We start from the raw sequence: 10,986 nt of genomic DNA, 5'->3' as shown, positions 1-10,986 counted from the left end.
CAAAAAGAGTGCTACTCTTGCATAATGTTTGTGGGGTTTTGTGCCTTGTTAGCATATTAGCAGCATATTATTTACTCTGTGTCCTGGTGAAGGTAACCTTTTAAAAAAAAAAGTTTAGATGATATTACATCCTGATCAGATTTTATGGAATGGAAAGGAGTTTATTTCCATGTAAACCCATAAAAAAATTTCTGCACCCATTTCTAGGGCCAACAGCTTCGTGTTGGATGAAGATTTAATTCCACTCAAATAACAGGGTGAGCAGTAAGATAAAAACGGGTTTGTTCTTTCCCAACACTGACACTGAGGTTATTGTCTGCAAGGTTTTCCACCATGTATTCTCAAGAAAGATGCTCATCTTTATTTTGGCTCTTATATGTACTGTTGGGTACTACAAGCTTCATTTGCTGCGTTCTTTTTCCTCTTGTAGGCTGTCACCCCTGTTTCTCCAGTCTATATTGGAAAAAATAATAATAATATTCTAATTTTGGGTGGCACTGTTTGGAGCCAGGAGTTGGATTCAGGTCGTCTTGTGGATGCCTTCCAAATGGAGATATTGTGTGGTTCTGTGACTCTGTGATTCTATGATTGTGTGTCTGCCACTGTTATTAAATCCTCTGAGAACACACCTCTTGGTGTTCTCTGATTATTCATCACCAGAATAATGAAATGTTTTGAAACAATCCTCTGCCTGCTAATTAAAAAGAAACACCACGTATTCCTTCTAAAACTCATAACTACCAGAAAATACTCTCTACTCTTCTCTACCATTATCAAATTCAAGCTATAAGCAGAGAGTGTCTGTGTTTCCCTGGGTGTGGAGAGCATCACAGTTTTTGTGCCCAGCCTTCTGCCCCTATGATCATGGCAGACAGCTCATACCTTGTAATGTCCAAGAGCAGCAGCATTCTCAGAGAAACCACCACTACAGAGCAGGAGCCATTGGCTCTGTATTACAGAAAGTGGTAAGGTTGCTGATGAACATATTCCTTTCAAATTTTTACTGATTATATTTGCTTTGTACTAAAAATACATAAATTTCCCAAGTGGTCCTCTGCCCTGTCACTTAACTAGTGTGTGCCTTGGGTAAACAAAGAAGTGCTTTGTCCATAGGCTGCTTGCCATATGCTGCTATCTGCTGTATCAGACCTGAGAATTGGGCTCCACATTTCTGTTTCCAGAGAAACACAAGTTTGTTTCCAGAAGTGTGTAAGATCTGACACACTTGAGCTGCAGGTGTGCCCTGCAGCACTAGGCTTTTTCTACTGAGCACACTGCAGCTCCCTGCACATGTGCAGGGGAAAGCAACTTCAACCAAACCTCTCAGAGCAGTTAGCATGGGTTCTCGTGGAATATTATCTACTTCCCATCACCTTCTAATATGGCCCAAGGCTCTGTGTGTTTCCATAAGTTTTTAGGCACTTCCTGCACAATAAGTTTGCAAAAAATAGAAGTTGTTAAAATTAACTCATGTTCCTGAACATCAGCAGGAATCTGAGTGTGTATGCATTCCTCACAAATAATGGCACTTCTGGATTCTGTGCTGTACTGAAGGCAATGACACTGAATAACGGAGCTTGTCCCTCACTCCAGAAATGGCTGTGAGTTGGGACACGGAGGGCAGCGTTGCATCTTGTCCAGTTTGCTAGCAAAATACATACTGGGCAAAAGGCAGTCTTTGCATGCTATTTGGATTTATTCTGCTTGCTGAATTATATGCTCCAGTACATTTGTCATGTTGATATTCACTTAGTTCATGATATACACTTGATATAGGTACTACTTTGATAACTAAGTTAATTTTTAAAATACTGTTGTTCATAAAAGCAGGTAGCTTCCTTTGGGGATGATTAGAAGCACCTAAGTTGGATATCTAAATAAGACATTCATGGAAAAAAAAAAAAGTGAATAAACACCGGAGCATATAAAATGTACTATTAAAATACAAAATATATTTGTACTTCTGCTCACTAAATATGTAAAATGGGCAACAAATTAGCTCTCCATTAAACTGAGCAAACACAGGAACCTCAGCAACTCTTCACACAGCTTTCCTCCAGACTTTCCCCATCTCTGTAGCCCTCCTTTGGATGCTCTCGAATAGCTTTATGCCCTTCTTAAACTGTGGCAGCCAACCTGTATGCAGTGCTGGAGGTGAGGCCACACAGCGTAGAGCAGAGGGAACAACCCTTTCCCTTGGCCAGTGGCAGTGCTGGGCCTGCTGTATCCCAGGGCACAGCTGGCCCTTTGGGCTACCAGGGTGTACTGCTCGTAATGTCTCAGTGTATTCACTCATCCCCCAGTCTTTACCTATATACAGGGTTGTCCTGTCCTAGATGAAGAATCTGGCACTTGCTCTTCACAGAATCATAGAATCATTAAGGTTGGAAAGGACCTCTAAGACCATCCAGTCCAACCATCCACCTACCACCACTATTGCCCACTAAACTATGTCCCTCATGCAGTATCTCCAAATTTCTTGAACACTTGAGGAGTCACCACCTCCCTGGGTAGCCGCTGTGATACCACTCTTCCTGTGAAGAAGTTTTTCCTAATATCCAATCTGAATCTCTTCTGGAGCAACTTGAGGCCATCATCTTTTATTCTATCATTGTAGCTCAGGATAAGAGTCTGACCCTCACCTTGCCACAATCTTCTTTCAAGAAGATGTAGAGGGCAATAAGATTTTCCCTGAGCCTCTTCTTCTCCACACTGAACAAATCCAGCCTTCATCCTGACTCATCCTTTTGAAAATGTGGCCTAGGGACCATTCATAATATAGTGCTGCTGTTTATGTAGCAAAAATGGTAAGCTCAGAGCACGATTTGAGCAGTGGTAATTCATATCCCCCGTAACACATGCTGTCCCCATTAGTTTCATCACATACTTCTGTTATGCAAAAAGGATTACTGTGTTCTTTGTTACCTTTTCTATTTCACGATGTCTATACTTTTTTTTTTTTTTAATTATTGCTCCAGGGTCCATGGTTGCTATAGACATCTGATGGTTTACATGTGCTTTCCAGCTGGTAAGCCTGCTCTGATGGCAAATCTTGGAGCCCTACTCCTGCAAGGGGCAGGACCAGGGGGATTGCTTTCCCAAGTAAATGTTTTCTGACAGTTCACTCTCAATTCTTAATAGCAACAACTGTTTGTAGCACTGTTGTGTTGAAAAGATAACTATTCTTAGGAAGTTCAAGTGTTTGTGCTAGAATCTCGTAGTAACTTATTAACTAGATTTTAAGCTAAGTATCAAGATATATTGAATTAATCACTACTTGGGTTTAATTAAATACAGTGTTTATAACAGAAGTTCCCAGCAGTGAGCCAGATGAAAAATAGGCGTATGGAGCATATTTCAAGAAAGTCCCTGGCTAGGGTTTGAACTGATGTCCTCTATGGTAGAAGTATTTATTTTATTTTATGAGATAATGCTAGGAAAAATGCTGTAGTAGAAGAGGAAGTAAGTATAAGTGGGATTACAGGATAAGGTTGCTGTTTGATCTAATTAAGGTTTTGAATGTTGATTTGTTGATTGCTTTTTTTGAGGGTTTTTTTTGTTTGTTTTTGCATTTCAGAAAATTTTAAAAAATGCTGCTCTTGAATTGCTTACACTGAAGTGGAAGTGTGATGGAATAGTTTTTCAGCTGAAAACTGTAGGCAGAAAGAACTTAACTGTTCCTCACCAGCAAAGCCTTATTCAGCAGGCTTTTACATAAGAAATGTAGGCGACTGCTGATATTATTTTTGCCCAGAAGGAAAGAGGCAAGAAGAGACTCACCAAGGCTGAACTGTTAATGTAGTATATATAACAGTAACATTACAGATGATGGCAGGAATAGAAGCGTGTGTGTGTGTGTGTCTGTGAGTACCATGGAGTAAGGCAGGAAAACAGATCTGCATTCATTGCTAACCACAGTACCACAGTTTTCTTTATTCAATTTGTGCTTCTTTCATGTTAATTAGACCAAAAGCTCATCAGGTAAAGAGACTGTGACAGTGCGCACGTATATGGCCTAGGGCTCAGTCTAGTCTTGGGAACGGAAGAAGGATATATGTCTTAGTGTGTATGTTATTTCTATTTTACAACAAAGTTCAATTATTTACTTACCTGTCAGCCTGATTTTTCCTTCAGTGTATGCTGACATGCCTTTTCTTACCTATTTTCCTTCTTTTCAATGTAGTTTTTCTGCCTACATTGTCTCCTGCAACGTGTTTTTGTCTCTGCTTATCTTTCCAGTTACAGTATTGTCTTCGTTTCTCCCATTCACTTTTCTCCTCTGTTTATTTCTGAGGTGGAACTCTTCTGAATGGCTTTTCTCCACCATTGTCACTCCTGCTCTATTTCTCTTTTTATTTACCTTTCTGCTTTATCTTTTCCCATTCTTCCTTTCTCAGTATTGTTATCTGTCTGCCTATATGCCCACTATATATCTGCTGTCATTCATAATCTTCCCCTATGCTGTTTCTGGACTCAATCCAAAAAAATTACTCTGGTGCTACAGCAGTGAGAGCTGCATGCTTGTATTGTGTGTGTCTTTTACACGACAGCAAGGTGCCCAGGGCAAGATAGTGGCTTTCTGGGAGGGACACAGAATCTCCAGTGTTTTGTGTAGCCCAACACAAACTGGAAGATACATAATAAAACAGAATGGGATGGATATTTTTAAATCATCACAAGTATTTCTTCCACTTGGTTGCAATCCTTTCTGAGGGTACCCAAAACTGCAGCCCTCCTCTGCAGGTGTGGATGCTTCTAGCTTCCTTTTTGCAACAGTGTAGGCAATAATTCAAGATTCATCAGTTGAGAAGAGTTAGTACAAATCAGTGATGAATTCTGGCATGTGACAGTAGAAGAGAGCATCTGGCATGCTGCATTTATATACTCAACTCTTTCCCTTCTCCTCTGTATCAAAATGTAGCCCTTAATTTAAACATAATGCTTGTGTGCAGGATGTGATTCTGGTATTCTGGTAGTGTCACTCTTTCTCTGAAGTCTATATCCAAACACAATGAACTGAACTTGCATAGAAGAACACTGTTTGCTTTTACTATTTGTTATTTCTTTTTATCATTATTTATCTATTTATTTCCTTTCTCCTAGGTAAGAAGCAACCAGTCAGCTGTTTGCAGTCCCTTCATCCACCTGATTACAGAGCCAGGTATGTCATTCCTCACCACCAACAAAGGGTGCAATGGGCATTGGTATTCAGGAACCATCTGTGCCACCAGTGGAGGTTCAGCAGAGGGCACCCAAATTGCTATGAGTCAGAGCCTTGGTTTCTTTTATGTAGAACAGGGTAGGTTGTATTGATACCAGACACACACGTAACATTCCCCACAGGACCAGTCAAAGAGCCAAAGATTTAAATTATTTACAAAATCAGCAATTCTTTGTTCTTGCCTTAAAGATTTGAGGAGATGTGGGAATGCTCTAGCCAACTGTGTGACAGTTAATTCTGCTCTGTGCATCCTGTGTTTCTGAGATGGGGCCTGTTCAGCTCTCCAAGCAGACTCCCATCCTGTACTCTGAAGGTCAAGGATGACAAACACAATAATGTAGTCACACCTGGAGAGGCCTGTTGCAAGACAATTTCAACTAAGCTTTAGAAAATTTCAGTACTTGATACAATTAAATGTATCATCAATATTTTTTTAAGAGTTGAAAATCCCATTTAGATTACGGCATTTGAAAAACTGACTATAATGCAAGCAGCATTGTAATATATCCTCCAAGGAATTACTCTTATTAAAAACATTTTTATTCTTATGACATTGCTCTAGAAATTTTTAAAATATATTTATGGTTGTAAAATGAGCAAATCCCTGTCAGTTGAATGCAGTTACACTGCAGCGCTTTCAGTTAGACTTTAAAAACAGCTACTGACTGCCCACCTTCGACCACTGAGTCTTTGATATATCAGTTTGTAGGGATTTTGTTTGTTATTAACATTTTAAGTTAAAATGAAGTCTCTGTAACAGAAATAGTAAATATCTCTAGTATGTTAAGAAGCACACTTTCACCGTTGTATTTTTCCTTACTCAAAAATTTCTAAATGCAAAATGTAAATTATATGCAAAATGAATCTTCCTATGAAGTAGATCCCTGGTGTAGTATTCCCAGAGAATCTGGATCAATGAGACTTAATCAGCAGTTGTCAATTAGTTAGCCTTTGCAGAAAAATCTCTACTCTCACCATCTTTTTTCCTATATCACTAACATTAGTGTCTAAATCACCACAGTTCTCATGAAATGGCATTTCCATTATAGACTCTGTAACTTCCATTCTTTGATAATAGAAATGGACATAGAATCAGAAGTAGATAAAAGTCACAGAAGTAAAGACTCTGAAGAAGTCCAAATACTGTAAATACATAGCAGATACTTTAAATAAGGAGTATATTTATTTATAAAACTAAGTGATGTTGATGAAAAAGATCAGGAGAACAGGTTTTGAAAACTCCTAGGCAGGTGACCTGTCTTTTACACAATACGCAGGAAAAGCAGGAAAGTAAGGAAAAGTAAGGAAAAGTAGGCCAATTACTAGACATGGCTGAAATGATCTGAACAATTTTAGAATAGCAGAATTGCCATCAACAAACTGCTTTTGAGTTCTTCTGTTGACTTTGGAGTGGAAGACTTCTAAAGCATTAATAGCATATGTAAAACAGCTAAGTGAGCATGTAAGGTTTGTGGATCCTCATTTTAAAAAGGGTTGTAATTTTGGTCAGAGTTCTGAGAAAAAGGGAAGAAAGACTATTAAAGCAAAGAACACTAAAATATGAACTGAAATTTATATGATAGGAAAGGCTAGAAGCGTGTATGAACAAATTGTTCACTAGGAAAGAAAATAAGACAACACCATGCTGGATTGCTAATGTCAAACCTGTAGGAGTATGTTAGACAAAGGAAAGGATGAGACCTAAGAGAGGTCTAAAGAAGGTAGTTGGACTGTGTTTTACACGAGCAGCACAAAGAGCTGTGTTCAAAGTCTTATGTTCATACAAAGCTGCTAGATTCACTGAAAACAGGAAACATGAGCATTTTGCAAAGGCGCATTGAGAGATATTTTGCATGCTTAAAAATAAACTATACTAAAGAAATATATATCCAGCATAGAAGGCAGTAACTACAATACCAACAGAGAATTTCCTTTGGGAATTGTCCAAAGATCTGCTGGGAGTAATAACCTGAATGTTATCCTTCTTGGCTGGGTTATAATTAGTGGGTTATAATAATGCACTCAGTGTAAGTATTATAGTTTGGGTATTGATACAGAGCTCAGTGTGGCAATGTAGGATTAGATTGTTAAAGAAAAGACGTGTTGACTGCAAATGCTTGAAGATGACATAGTAGTAAAATTATTTTTGCTATAAATGTATCAAAGCTGTATGTAAAAAAAAAAAGAAAGAAAGAAAGAAAGAAAAAACAGCCTATAAGAGATAATTCTGCAGTATTTCATTAAATGTATTTGAGTACAAGAAAAATGAACTTTCTCACTGCAGACAAAGCAAAATACAGCTTTCTGGTGTTAGGTGGTGTATAATCAATAGATATCAAGATGTTATAATCACAATACAATTGTATAATCAATGGATATCAAGATGTTATAATCACAATACAATCAAGAGAGTTAGACAAAGTAGACAACGATCACAAAAAGAGAATAGGTGGGAGAGCTTACCCTTCGGCTGAGCTCACCACAAGACACCAAGAGAGGTGATCTCCAGAAGAGATCCTTCCCCTCTGGTAGCCAGCTCTTAAATAGGTCCAGGAGGGGTGCAGCCAGGCTCCACTCCTTCCGGCAGCACAGGTGAATTGCCTTCACCTGTGCTCCTCTGGCTGACTCATGGCTCGCCTCAGGTGATCAATCAGAGGTTCAGGCCGTGACTCAGCAGTTCCCATACAGGTGGTGATTAGGACCCTAAGCGTCTTTTCCAATCCAAATGATTCTATGGCTTTGTAGCAAAAGAGAAGCTTATTTTACAGCAGGAAAAGAAATCTATTTTAACGTTACCAAGATTTTTTATCTAATTGATTGGATAACAGAGGATAAAACAATAGAGAATGATTTATATTCAGTGAATGTAGGTATGTGTAAGAGATTATTCTGTTAACTTCTGTGTCTCAAAGCTTGCTGGGGACACAGATGGACTTGTTCAAGTCCAGACAAGTTCCGAGCAAGGACAGTGAAAACCTTTGTCTTAAGGAGACAGATGGACAAGTCCAGGCAAGCCCTAGGCAAAGGTTGTGAAATCCTTTGTCTGGGGGAACATAGATGGACAAGGCCAGGGGCGACAAGAGCGAGATGAACTGCAGCTAAATAGCTGTGAAGTGCTCCTTTGTGTGGACCTATCTCAGGATGATGGGCCATCTTAGAGGGTGCTCAATGACTCTTGCTCGAGGCCCATCCTTGTCATGTAGGCAGGAAAACAAGGAGGATAAAAGAGGAACTGAAAACCATGAGGATAGGTTTCTGACAACATATTCCTCATGAAGAACAGAGGATTTCTGGCAGCAGATTCCTCCTGAAGAAGAAGAGGGATTCCTGAAGATTGAGGTGATTCCTGCATACTGTTGAACTCTCCTGAGCCTGCTGCCTGACCGCTGTTGCTGCTTCAAGAATTGGCTCCTCGACTTCCTCGTCTACCTGCCTGCTGCCCAAGGCCGGCCACGCTGCTGCTCCCCGTCTTCTGCTGCGTTCTGCCCGGGACCTTCAAACGCCGTGCAACGGGACTGCTGCTGGATCCTGCTGGTGACTATCCTCACTTTATGCAACTCCTGCTTCTTTTCCATCTTTTCTATCGCCCTCCTTCCCTTCCCCGTCTCCCTGATTATGCAACTCCTGCTTCTTTTCCATCTTTTCTATCGCCCTCCTTCCCTTCCCTGTCTCCCTGATTAGGTCTTAGTAATAAACTGGATGCAACAACATATGAACCGTTGTTTCTTAATCTCACACCGGGTATACAGATATTAAAGAACCTCATCTCCCTCCTATAAATTGGAGTGAGACAGTATGGTAATACAGAGACTGCAGCTCTTGTAGCATTGTATTTGCTGGGATCACTGAATATTGTTATGGACCATGTTGGACCATGATTTGTATGTAATTAGAGATGTTAAACATGTTTTTGTAAGTGTTAAACTGATATTAGCTAGTTCTGCATACTAGCTGTAGTAGTGACACATAATAAGCAACAGGTTTTGATTTCTTGTGATTTGAAATATTTTCTAGGAATGAATTCCTTTCAGACATGCCACTTTGAGTTCAGGACAACCACTGTTTCATTACGCTGTGGAAAGTGGTAATAGTTATTAAAGAATCAGAGAAAATCAGATTCCTATTTGTTCTTGGTGAATAATGGCAGCACTGTTCACTGTATTATCAACTAAGAGAAAAGACTGAAAACAAGTGAAAGTATTGAACATAATTGCTTGACTAGATGGAACAGTTTGTTTTTTTAAAATATGAGCATTTAAAATTATTTTTTTCCATAAATAATGTTCTAGTTCTCACACAATATGATGTGGAACATTTTAAATTGTAGACTGGACGGAACTCTCAAGTGTACAAAGGAGGAGAAGAAAGATCATTTTGTAAGTTGATGTTTTTCCTCAAAAGAGACTGTAAACCCAAAGCTGACCCACAAGTGAAGTAGCTGATATTGACAGATTCTTCTAAAAAAATAAGGAAAAGAGGTGGGTTCTGGGTCCCTTGAATTGATATATGAGTGCTCAAGGAAGCATCAATAAATGATACAAAATTTATTATAAGGACTAATAGCTGCAATCTTGCAGCAAAAAGACATCAGGAGGAAGAAACAGGAAAAACTGTACAAACCATGCAGAGGCATTTCCAGGGGTAATATTACAAAATGATCTGCCAATAAAATATGAAAATTGCTGAAAATAACTAACAAGTAAACAATAATAAAAAATTTGGAGATTATCTTCAAGATACAAAAGAAAAAAATCAAATGACAGGACAGAGATAAGAAATCTTTTCCCCATGATAGGAGCTATGACATAGAAAGCAGTAAGAATGAATGAAAGTATTTAGCACTAAAAAGGTTATCTCATACTGCTCCCATTGGATAGAGCAAGCCCGAAAATTTTTTTTAAAGGCGACAGGATTTGAAACATTTGGGATTTAGCTGAAGTCCATGAAAATGGGTGCTTTGTGGTCATGGTTTTTGGAGTCAGAGAAAAAGACTAGACAGTGGTAAAACTTGCTTTTTGTTTGTTTGTTTTTGAAGGAGTTCAGTATTTCAGAGAGAAATTGGAGGTGTCTGTTCAGAAGTGAAATGTGGAGTGCTTTTGTTGCATATGCATTTTTGCAAAAGGCTGTAGTAGAAAAGCTGTTACACAAATGTGAGACTAAAAGATTCCAGTGAAACAGCAAGTGTGAAGTTCCATTTTATCCAAAGAAATATATCCCAGATATTTATTTCTTTTAAAAGAAGAGGAAAAAAAGCCTGAATAATTGTTAAAATCTTGAAAACATGTCTCTTGGAAAAAAAGAAAGCTTTCTGATTATTTTTATTCTGAGGAGATAACTTATCATAGTGAAGACTATTTTTTTAATATTTTTTTAATAGATATGAACATGTACAATAGCTTCCTTTTTTTTTTTTTTAAGTGGAATAATGTATTTGCTAATATCTTAGACAGAAAACTGTGAAGTAGGTTATTGTGGGAATGGGAGAACTTCTGGACTATCTATGAAATTTTAAAAAGTTAAGACTGAAAAGTCTAAAAACCTTTTAAGATTAGAAGGCAAAACCAGGGAAAATAGTGGCATTTTAACATGTCTTTCTGGCATTTCATAATTAACCTGGTGGTGAAAAGGGTTAACCTCTTGTCGCATATGCTGTTCCAATGAAAGTTAGAAATGTTCTATCAAATTTACTCTCTTCTTCTATTAAAATTACCCAGAACTACACAACAGTTCTTTTTATCTGTCATCCTAGTGAACGTTAAGTAGCC

The sequence above is a fragment of the Lagopus muta genome, chromosome Z, assembly GCF_023343835.1.
Source record: "Lagopus muta isolate bLagMut1 chromosome Z, bLagMut1 primary, whole genome shotgun sequence".
Classification (NCBI taxonomy): Eukaryota; Metazoa; Chordata; class Aves; order Galliformes; family Phasianidae; genus Lagopus; species Lagopus muta.
Note: the sequence above shows the minus strand (reverse complement) of the source record.